The sequence below is a fragment of the Montipora foliosa genome, unplaced genomic scaffold (assembly GCF_036669935.1).
Source record: "Montipora foliosa isolate CH-2021 unplaced genomic scaffold, ASM3666993v2 scaffold_477, whole genome shotgun sequence".
NCBI lineage: Eukaryota > Metazoa > Cnidaria > Anthozoa > Scleractinia > Acroporidae > Montipora > Montipora foliosa.
This window is the reverse complement of record NW_027179786.1, coordinates 17,501-30,153: the sequence shown is the minus strand read 5'-3', so window position 1 is coordinate 30,153 and position 12,653 is coordinate 17,501.

Genomic DNA, 12,653 nt, shown 5'->3' with positions numbered 1-12,653 from the left:
AGTTTTGAAGATCCTTCCGAGTGTTTCGGTGACATTCTTGTAAAATGTCAAAACTTTTCTCTTTTTTTCTGCAGTATCCCAGAACTGTCATATTTCCCATCAAAAATCCCGAGTCTTCTCCATTCTTTTGTTTTTCTCCCGAAACAGGCCTGGTTAGAGTTGTCACCCCCTATTGTAACCTCCTTTTCTAGTTCATCAATTTGTTAAATCTTGCTCAAACGATAGGCTGACTCGCCTTAGCGTAGAGATACCAAAGCTCTGCACTGTTATTGCAACTGCTACATGTCGTATTTACTTTTTCAGCCAAGCTTTAACATTGTTTGTTCCCTTATCGCTAATGGTATCCCTAAGTTCTCTCTCTAAAGTACGTCACCCTTGCACACACTAAGATTAACATTAACTGAGTTGAAGCTTGATCGTTCACTTTTAGATACTTAATCTGCAGCCTTTTTGGATTTACCGATCGTGGAAATACCGAGAATTCTAGACATATTGTATAAGCATACCAACGCGACAACTCAAACGAATAGTGAACTTGAAACGAAAACTTTGTAAGAATGGCTTAATTACAATTCATCGAGGTCCCAGCCGAGGTGAGCAGAAATTCCCAAACATCCTACAGTGAGAAATAGGAAAAACATGAACATTTCGCAGTTAATTAATCGCGAAGTCACTGATGCCTCCATGTATTCAGACGAACATTTCGCAGTTAATTAATCGCGAAGTCAGTGATTTCCTAATATGTTCAGACGAACATTTCGCAGTTAATTAATCGCGAAGTCAGTGATTTCCTAATATGTTCAGACGAACATTTCGCAGTTAATTAATCGCGAAGTCAGTGATTTCCTAATATGTTCAGACGAACAATTTCGCAGTTAATTAATCGCGAAATCACTGATTCCCTAATATATTCAGACGAACATTTCGCAGTAAGTAAATCGCGAAATCATTGATTTCCTTATATGTGAAGATGTACATATCGCAGTTTATCAGTAATCTCTAAGTCACTGTTGCCCTCATATATTCAGACGAACATTTCGCAGTTAATTAATCGCGAAGTCACTGATTCCCTAATATATTCAGAGGAACATTTCGCAGTTAATTAATCGCGAAGTCACTGATTCCCTCATATATTCAGACGAACATTTCGCAGTTAATTAATCGCGAAGTCACTGGTTCCCTCACATATTCAGACGAACATTTCGCAGTTAATTAATCGCGAAGTCACTGATTCCCTAATATATTCAGACGAACATTTCGCAGTTAATTAATCCCGAAATCACTGACTCCCTAATATATTTAGATGAACATTTCGCAGTTAATTAATCGCGAAGTCACTGATTCCCTAATATATTCAGACGAACATTTCGCAGTTAATTAATCGCGAAGTCATTGATTCCGTCATATATGAAGATGTACATTTCGCATTCAATTAATTGCGAAGTCACTGATTCGTTTATGTATGTAGACGAACATTTCGCAGTTAACTAACTGCAAAGTCCTTCGCTTCTGTAAGATGTATAGAGAGACATTTTTGCTAAATTTCATTTGTCTCTATAGAGTGACATAAATGCAAACTTTGCAATAGTAAAATCTAACTGTTCATGCCAAGTAAGAATAGCTTGTTGTGGGTGACCAATTCACTGGTTAAGTAAGCGAGTGAATGATGAACAAAGTTGTAATGTGGCAAACGTTGGCAATGCTTCTGTATTACAGAATTTATTATTTAAGGCAGATTTAGTGGGGGATATTGTTAGCAGTAATAGTAATCACTTTCGTTATTGTCTGTTTAATATTGGAGAGACATATCGTTGTCAGTTGGAATCACTTTAGCATAGATTCAAGGTTATGTAGATGAGCCAAGTGCCCTACTACTTGGAGACGTTTCAAATCAACTTACAATAAAGCAGATCAAATCAACTGCTGATTTCCAATTAACGGTGACAACCTGAGTATCCGGATAAAAATATATCGAGGCCTGGTAGGGAGTCTGGGAATCGACGTTAATGGAACTGAACTGCTTTCACCTTAGAGCCCTCCCTGCTACGCTGTATTTCAGAAACACAGCTAAAGTGTCAGCTATTGCTAATAACTTTATCTACGTTATAGTCATGTGATTAAGCCACCTTATTTTGCAAAATTTACCATCATAATAAGAGAGCTTGACTCCAGGTGTCAGGCCTTGAAAGGTCATTTACGTTGCTTCCTTGACTGCAATGACCACCCTAACTTTAACATGCCCTTTAGTTTCGTAGTAAATAATTGAGCTGTTCTTGATATAAAGTAGAAATATTACGGATATACACGAGAGAATACACGCTGTTTAACATGGGACCAGTTCTACGGTGTAATGTTTCAAGCATTTTGTCGAATAGCTAAGACGACCCTTTTTACTGAAGAAACTCCTTTCAGTCAAACAACATATGCTAAACACTTACTGGCGTTCAGGATACAAAACTAAACGTAATTTGGAAACTTATGTGCATTGATATATTGGGTAAACTTTAATATTATTGAATATCTCCTTTTAAACTTAGTTAAGTTTAATATTAGCAACATAAAGGTTGTAATATTTCTATATAAAAACATGAAAATTCAACTGTTCTAACTATCGACTACTTTTAATGAAAAACGGCTATCTCATATCTGAGTACGGTATCTGCATGACAATTTCATATCCCTTCATATTCCAGTCATTTCTGTGAGACTAACTGGCAAATTATTGTCTGCAAGCTGAGACATTTCTATGAGATGCCGAACCATAAGATCAGTTTACGCATCCTGTTTGTGGTCGGTCCTGAATCAGTAAGCAAGAAAAGCCAGGAAATTTCTATTTAAAAACCATGCTGATTAAGTTCTCGGTAAACAATCGATAATAATGAGAAACTGTTTGCAAATTACCTTTTCTTGTACCAGAAGTATAAACTGCTGTAAAGCTTGAATAGCCAATTGCAACTACCAACAAAAACCGTCCACTCGAATATACGGTGAAAGGACACTCTTTTCCAGTATATTTGCCAAGCAAGGTCTGATATATGTTCCTCCCATCATAGACCTTTACCCAATTCCACTTCCAAGAAGGATAATTAAAGATATTAAGGGTAGTAAAGTTTAAAGCGATGCTGTGATTAGGCGGTGCTTCGATAATCCATTTGCAAGGGCTGTATCTGAATGGTGAACTGAAATTGATCGCCCCACTTGAACCATTGACGAGGAAGGAGCATGGTTCTGAAGAATTTACCCCTGTGGATATAAAGGAAAATCGAGAAAGTCGAGTAAATTATGCTGTTACGAGTTAACGTTGCTAAATAGCCGGCGTGCTTTGTCCCTTACTAAGACAATAAAGATCTTTTACACGACTCCACTATTTACACTAATGATGTAGTATAATGCGAAGCACAAGTTAATATGGAATGCAAGTGTTTAAAACGCGCGGAAAACATTCATTCAGACGTCATTTCATAAACTTTTGTACAAAAAATTAGCAAAAAAAACCCGGGCTAAATGTCATTTTCTGTCATTTTACTGCTAGCCATGACTTTCCATTGACGTATCAATGCAGAGTTGCATGCAAAATTAATTATAATGTGTGTCGCATCGCTATCATCCTATTCTTCAAGGATCACTTCTGTCTTTCGTCTATAAACCCGCACTTCAAACATAGATTTCTTTTATTCATATTTCCTTTCACAAGAAGACACGAGTCCAACAAAATGACCTCCCCCCAGATGAATGACTTCTTGGCTCATTTGTGGTTGAGCAGGGGTTCATAATCCCCCAATCCTCACCAAGGGGTCAAAATCCCCATTGAAAGAGGTCCTTATCCTATACAATTTTAAACTCGTTACTATGGTAACAATATTGTAACACTGTCACAGTAGGGCTGAAAAAAACAGAATAAAAGAAAGAGGTGAGTCTCTGGGGCAAAGGTAACCTGCGATCAGGCTCTATTTTAGTTTCGCGTGGTACGTGGAGTTGGCGAAACGAAAAATAGAGCCTGACCAAATTCCTCTTCGAAATTCCTTCCGCCCACTTTTTTTGATTGATTGACATGTCCTTCATCGGCCAATCAAATTTACTTCCATTACACCAATACACGCGTGGACGGTAGATTCACGCTAGTTTGTTTTGACCAGAGTTAATTACCGTGGGAGGAATATTATAAACGAATTCGAAAGTTACCGTTGGCTTCAATTTGAGAAAAACACATTTAAAGCATGGGGACTGTTTTCGACGACTATATTGCGGCAAAGGCCGGTGAATATGCAATCTTTTAAGCTTGACATCTTAATTTGTAATTGATAACCTAGCATTTTGTCGTTGGACGGTTTGGAAATAAATTATTCCTTTAACGTGTTTGCCCATGAAGGTTTCTTTGGTGATTTTTTCGGGTAATATCTTCAGTTGCGGTGTATTTCTAGAATTGCGCGCAGTAAAATCATGATAAGTTTGGCTGTTAATTTTTTGATGGAGTACGAACAGTAAGATGGACTCGCAAAGTTTCTTTTATTGTTGTACAATTGATCTCTCTGAAAACATGCCATTTTAGTTTCTGGAGTGCGAGTTTTAAGTTAAATCAACTGGAAATATTATGAAGTGTGCAACAAACCGTGTCATGTACAATAAATAAATAAAGCCGTTTGATACACAGATATTCAAAACATGCATTCGTGTAACTTGCGATTTTATCAGCATCTCCTCCTGTCGATATATATGTCCCCTGTCTCATCCAGGAAACCAATATGCATCGGCTTTCATTGCCATTTGAAAGAACCAGCTATTTAGCTTTCAAAACATCAGGGAAGTTTGTGCCAACGTACTTTCAACCCCATGGCCACAGAGCTCGATAACGGAATCGCTAATTTCACTCGTCCCAGAGATTCAAACCCGATTCTAGACAAGTCATGAGATGTTTCAGATGGCATATCTCCATTTATACAAATAAAATCAAGTTGCACCGTCCACGGCATTGTAAGAACAAAAGGGAGCAAATTTTTTCGTACGCTTATGGCGGATTAGTCTCGAGGACTTCGCGAGAGCTCCGCGCAATCACGATGGCGTTTTCACTTCCGGCGTTTCAACAGCCAATCAGATCACGAGTTTGGTCGGCCAAATTTTGGCCGACCGTCCCGAATTCTTGAGAGACTTTTGGTCAGGCCCAATTTTAGCGAGCGACGACATAAGAGAACATATGGGCGAAGCTAAAAATGGGCCTGATCGCAGGTTAACATTAATGGTGCCCTCGGTGTAAATTTTGTTGGTGAAGGCGCAAACCTTCTTCCTAAAGCCGTTGGTTGGATTATAACCAAGCGGTTTACAGCTTTTCTTATCATCAAGGAGAGATTTGCATTTTTGATCGTATTCCTCACGGTTGAGCACTACAAGGCACCTGGCCTTATTCCCTGGAACAATGACCACATTCTCGTCCTTTGTCAAGTCATCTAAGGCTTCTCTTTCATCTTTGTTGAGATTCATTACCCGCGCTTTGTTCTTACAAAGGGTATCACAATTTTTGCTTCTTAGCAATTCAGATTTGGCTTCATTCAAACTTGACAAGCAATTCGCATTTTCCGTCGCAGTAATAAAATCGACCACAGGCAATCTATGCATAGTTAAATAACTATGTACTATGGGAATGACTTTATATTGTTATACGTCTCTTTACTGAGCTTCCTGTTTATTAATTCATAGGGTTGGTTTCCATGCATTATTCAGTTGGATTAATATGTCTGAATAGTTTGTTACTAAAGATCCCCAGTTTAGGGGTCCTCTTTAATTGCTTTCCTTTATGAGCTATCCATGTATTTAATTGTTTGGTTTTGAAAATTCTTTTTGTTTTTGTTTTTTTTTTGCTATGGCAGAATAACATACACTAGACTGAGAGAGAGCCCATCAAAGGTGGGGAGGGAGGGAAATTTTAGAGCAGCTAGAATGAAGAACTAGGCCTTGACGCATATAGCAGCATATAAAAGAAGACCAGTCGTGATGACTGTACTATCAGTATAAAAGCCTGCGTATGATTGGCCACCTGTCAGTCGATGCTTGCACTTGACGTAAGCAGAAGATAACCTTGGGCGTGACAGCAGCATTTGCTCGAATAGTATGTGACACGTGTTACAAATCCTTGGTTGTCGCATTAACTCAATTGCTAAAATTGTCCAGTTAAGTGCGAGGATTACTTCTTTCTTCAAAACACAAACAAACAAACAAACAAAACAGAAAGCCACAAGCTAAGGCGTCGTTTACAACTAGTACCCGAGTACCGCACCCGCGCATGGTGCTCGATGGGGATCAATGTGAAGTGACACTACCCCAATAATTGGGCACGGTGCTCGGGCAAGGTCTCGACCTTGTACTCGGGCACTGAATCGGGCACAGGCACAAAGCTACGCACGATTTTTACATACATACACATTTTATTTACAATCAGAAGAGTTTTACATTTAAGCAGACTGGCAGGAAGCAATTTAAAAGCGGCGAAGAATGTTTTCAGGAGACTCGTTCCCAGACTCCGCGAATTTGGCGGTTGCTTTTCGAGATGCAGAATACCTTTCTTTTTGCAAAGCAGAAATCGACTCCTTACAAGTTGATAGAACACAAATCGCGTAAACAATAAAATAGTGGAAGGTAAAGAGATGCATTTTTGTCTCTGTAGATTTTTCTTCGCTTTTTCGTCATCTTGCTGATAATAATCAGTGTCATACGAAAATGAATGGTCTGTGCGTGACCCAAGCCATCGTTGACAACGGCAGCAGTGCTCATTCACATTGCTAGCTACAATAGTTCTCAGTCCTAAAAACACATTTTCTGGTTGTGCTTTTGATGTAGCTACCAGAAAATATGGCATCTTGTGTTATGTACACTTTCGCTGATCTTCAATAGGCCATTTCCAAGTTGGTGTTTATCTCGGTTTGAAAGTGAGTCTTAGTGCTCAACTATTGAAATAGATTTGATTTGCATAAGAATACGAAACTCATTTCCATTTGAATGGTTATACACCACCACTAGCTTTCAAACTGAGGCATGCAGCAACTCGGAAATGGGCTATTGGCGTTCGTTTTTGAACGAAAAATGGCCTAATGCCTTTTTCAACAGTGCTCCAGTTGTATTGTATAGTAATTCTTGGTTTGCATCCACGTGATGAGACGGCCATGTTGGTGAACAAAACAATAGAAAATGACCCCACAAGTTTTGCATAATAATAGAATCAAATTCCCAAAAGACATTTTACTGCATTGTTCTGTACACAAACATGGCCATCGTGACTTCAGATGAAAGCCATCAATAAGTTAACATCTAATAATTAGCTCTTTTACTGTTTCTGAGGGGAGCACGGTTGTAAAATACACACCTGCGGATCTTTTAAAGCCAAAAGGCGCTTGTATGAATAGAAAAGAAATCATCGCGCAGAATGGCCGGACGGACGAACAACGTAACAAACTATAAAGAAGCTCACTGCTGATTGCCATTGAAAAATAAAGTTTTTTTTCTCGATTGTTTCGCTCTGTTAAACATCGATTCGAGTTGATTCATTTCAGTCTGTCGATTGCACGGAAGATACTGTGCCCGAAAATAGGGGACTTTTTCGTTGTTTGTTTCGAACAAGATGTTGAGGCCGAGCGCTTTTTCCAGTAAATTCGCGAATCTTAAGTGCAAACTCATAAAACAGGCATTTTGCGAGATCAGAAATGGTAAATGTAAATTTGAAATGTTTGTGAAAGCTGGCTTGTAACACACTCTCAAAGTGTGATATCGAGAAACAATAACGAAAACAATAACTTGAAACGTCCTTTGTTTCTTAGCTCCGCCCTGACAAGTTAATGAGCAAAGCAGAATTCCCTAACGAAGAAAGAGAGCGTAAGATTTGACCAATGAGAACTATCTGAGTCATTCTTAGCCGCTCATTTAACTGATCTATAATTTTTATTGCACTGGAAGTAAATGTCCGGAGAACGAAAAGGTATTCTGCGCGATGTAAATATTATGATTTTTGCACAGTCTTTAAAGAAAAAAGTAATTTTTATACTAAATATCTTCCTTTAAATAGTGGAGAACTGTGGCGGAGAACTGTTGACTTCTGACTGTAACGCAGCCCACCGTTTTCACAATTCTTCCTTACACCACCACTACACCAAGGCAACATATTGTTTTACTATCTGAAATACTTCCCTAATGATATTCAATGAACCTAGCCGGCCTTGAGACCAATTATCAAGAAATTCTTTTCTCAGACCAATCCTGGGAAAAACTGTTGGGACAATTCCCGCTCTTCCCTTTCCCACCATTACAATGTTGATATTTCACGGTGTCTAAAGACAAGATTAGTTCATCGATCGCACGAATGTTTCAGTATTGTCTGGGGGAAAGGGGGAACGCGAAAACGGCAGCGGAAGAAGAACACCCGTTGCTCATATAACGATGGAAGCAGATACAGTAAATTCACTAGTTTTCGATTAAATTTGACTAGTGTCCCAAAGTCTTTTGACCAGGATTGTAGAACGGAGCCTTGAGGCACACCATAGGTAACGTCGATCTTTGAAAATACATGTGGACCAATTTGAGTTGTCTGAGTTCGATCTTGTAAGTAGGATAAAAACCACCTGTTTATCTTGCCACAAAAGCCATAGTATTCAAGTTTATGAAGTAAAATATTAGGATCAATGGTGGGTCAAAAGCTTTTTTGGAGTCAATGAAGACACCACATGAGAATAATCGCTTGTCCATATTTATCTGTTGTATGGCGTTCACGAAATCAAGATTTGCATGTTGAGATGAGTGTGCTTTTCGGAAACCGTTAGTACTGTGATGGAGAGAGTAGTGAAAATAAAAAGTTTTCGAATTGTTAGCAATGAGTTCTTGTAAAATTGGGGAGAAATATCACTAGCTTGTGTTTCCAGAAGTCTGTTTAAAGCACCTAAAGGTAATTTGTTGCAGCGGATCTTGTTTGAAGTTTCATTATCCTTTCTTGGTTGCATTTCCGTAATTTTGCCGATTCTTGTTCCAAGCCAAGCTGGCGTGTTTCAATGAAATATATCAAATACATCAAAAGTTATTATTATCGTTATTGCTATTGCTTGTATCTCTTAAAGAAACTTTAAACTGAAATTTTAAATAAATAAAAAATTGGTGTACCTTTTAAAAAAAGTCAGCTCCCTTTTAAAATTTAAAATCTTTTAACGTTGCAGGGAAAATGTAAAAAAGGTAACAATGGTATGCTTTCCTCTAGGCAAGTCAATCAACGTTTATATCCTTTTGACAGTTGCTATGAAAAGCATGCATGCCGTTTTTGCTTATCTAAACAAGTTTCCTTTTCTCATGGTTGGACTGGAAAAGGAAGCATTGAAAGCCGTTTATCAGATGAAAATTATTGCCCCCAATAAGTCCCTTTTGCATGCTTCTTCCTGGCTGAGCTAGAGAATAACAGACTGGCTAATCAACTAAGACTCTATGATTGGCCTTTAATTGAATTAAATTCTTCTTGGGAACTCAAAGTGACATCCCATGACTGATCATGCAAACTCACCCTTAGTATAGATTAATTCAATAGAAGATTGTTTACTTACTCCAGAAACCACACATCAAAAATATAATGACTGCGAGATGCCCGATGGTTTCCATTCTTGAATACGCTTTAATAAGTACTTAGGTCCCCACACATTTCAACTAAACGTATCAGCAAGGAACTGCAAAGGAATGAGAAAACCAAGGTGTTGTTGAAACTGTTTTCTAAAGTACCAAATGTTTTCGTACGCGTGCGCTCTGTCAAATAACATCTTCATTGTCTCCTAACGGTGGAAAATATTCTCAGCGAACAAAATGGCTGGAAAGCACATCGATGTTAAATAAATGTATAACAAACACCCCTAAGCTTTAACGTATGCATTTCCTCACATCAAGACTTACAAATGAAATAAGAAAGTTTAGTTCAAAACTCGTAACCAACGCTAATTTAACCGAATTAACTATTGGAGGGTAATTTGAAGTGCTATTTTCTCTCAATGTAAACCATGTGAGCGTTAGCCCTACTAATGGAATTGGGTCCACACAAGGACAGAGAGAAAACTCTCACCAGGGTGGGAATTGAACTGCTCCCGTCTGACCTTGCATCTCAGTCGGTAGAGCAGCGGTGATCTAACGCGAAGGTCGTGGCCGTTCAGTTCCCACCCTGGTCAGACTGTTTTTCTTTGTCCTTGTGTGAGCCCAATTCCAATTCCATTAGTAGGGCTACCGCTCACATGCTTTACATGAGGAGAAAATAGCACTTTAAATTACCCTCCAAGAGTTAATTCTGTGGGAAAATAAGTGCTACATGGCCAACGTTTGCAAAAGTGCAACCCTTCCTTGTACTTGTAATTTAACCGAAGACTGCCTGCCCAGGCTGTGCCCGTCGGATAACTTCACTTTCTCAATACATTCTCTCTAGCTTTAGCTACGTTAACAATAATTGTCGATGACGGTTTTAGTTACAAAGCGGAAAGAATTGTAACATCTACCTTCGATCCTTTGGTCCCAGATGAAACATTTATTAAGATTAATCGTTTCATGACATTACCATTCATACATTCGAAGAATATGTGAAGAAAAGATTAAGAAAAAAAAAATGCCTCAGCTGAGGTAATTTAAGTCCATGTAAACATGTATGTAAATGTAAAAACGTAAATGCTTTCTTTATAGTGGAAGTACACTTAGCTATCAAGCTAGTTTACAGGTACTCCACTGTTAAGAAGGTGAAAGTAACAATTGGCAAACTTAACAGAAACATATTAAGAACCCCAACTGGCGGGAGGCAACCAGTTGGCTATTTACAAAGCATGGTAGAGTTGAATCCGGGACAACCGGAAACAAATCCAAACCAGAGGTTAGAACGGGATTTGAACCCGGAGCAGCCGCATGCAAACCCAACGCCCTAACCACTGGACCACACTGCCTCCTCCGGATTCCTCGTATGAATTTTTATTTTATTTTGTTGAAAATGTTCCTTGGTTCCGAGACCGTTGCTCAGTAGCATTCTTTGCACTCTTGTATAATGCATTCATGGATAGGCTGCAAGTGTTGCTAAAGCGGGTCGCCGAATCTAAACTGTATATCTTAGTTGCTTGTAAGGGAGGAGAAATTACATCCACCTACACCTGAATCAGTTCCTCTTCACTATGACACAAATAATATTTTTTTTTAAATTTTCTTTGCTGTTGGAAATCTTCAGTATTGATTTTTGGGTTATGACTTTACTTTTTCTTGCGACTGAATATAACGCTGGAGTGTTTTTGTAGATCATAAAGAGGTGTGTTAAAAACAAAACACCTTGATCTGTTTGAAAACACACAAGGTGTCTTACGAGATCACACCTAGTTTTAGAGTGTAGGGTGGTGTTGTCAGATGAGGGTGGAAGTTGTTCTTCTATCTTCTTCTGCATCAATTTGTCAACTGTCCTTAATAGCACCTTTTGATCGGTTGAAAGATCAGTGATGGCAGACGTATAACACGTCAACTTCAGCGTCTCCACAAGATTGTTAACAACACAACATTGCTGGACATATGCATCTCTATAAACGTATGCACCCGTAGAACGCCATCCTCTCTCAAGATTCCGTCTTTTATTTTTCATATTTTTAACATCACCTCCCCGAGGACATCATGCAGTCGTCGCTCGGAGGTGTGATGCAAAAGCAACGCTTTTTACGCTTTAAACGTTACCCGGCAGCATATGCTCTATGCTCTTATGAAATCAATGAAAGACTCCAGATGTTGCAAGTCTAAACAAAGTCTATTGTATTTGAGACAAACCTTACTGACAACTAATTTACATGGAAAAACTTTTCCATTCCCATTGGCTAAGAGAAATGAAGCTTTCAAGTAACACAGTGCAGAAAAGATGCAATTCAGTGCAAAATGAAGTAAAAAGAAAGCATTCTTATTGGTCAATGAATGAAGAACCTCACTGAGAGCCAATCAAATGCAAGCACAGGATGGCGCAAAATGGGGATACATGATTAGGTATTCGTGATGCGCATGCGCAAGCTATCCAATCTCGACCCCAGAGCTCTTCTCTTGACAAGAGCTTTGATGAACCCTGAAACGAAGTGTTTTCACATTGGTTTTCTTGAAGAACAATCAAAAGCGTCTCTAATTGGTACATTCATGTTCGCACTAGGGGGGAGCAGGCACCGTGAGGTTCAAATAGCCAATTTTGGGCAATAAGAACCCTACAGCGTATGTTCTCCTACTTAGAGTTTCCCAGAGTCTTGGGTCGATCCGAGGCTCTGGTGGCAAGAATGGATAAGCCATCATGAATACCATTAATAAGTAATCACATAAATTTTCCCATGTAATTTGGAACACAATCCATGATCCATTCTTTATATATTTCAAACTTGCAAAGTATAATAATTCGAAATTATAAAATCCTGTCACTCTTGACTTCTTGACACTTATTTGCATGCATCGTGTAACATTTTCAGAAGAGAGGACGTTTGTCATATGATTTTTTCAACCAATCGAATGATAACACAATCTGTTATGCAAAGTTTATGAACAAAGTTTGTAAAATGAGGAACATAAATTAATTCACAAACCAAACTCGCAATCTCTAACTTTAACAATAAAACAGCAAATACTAAAGGAGGCAGGTATATGGGCAAAATTGAAGAAGATTA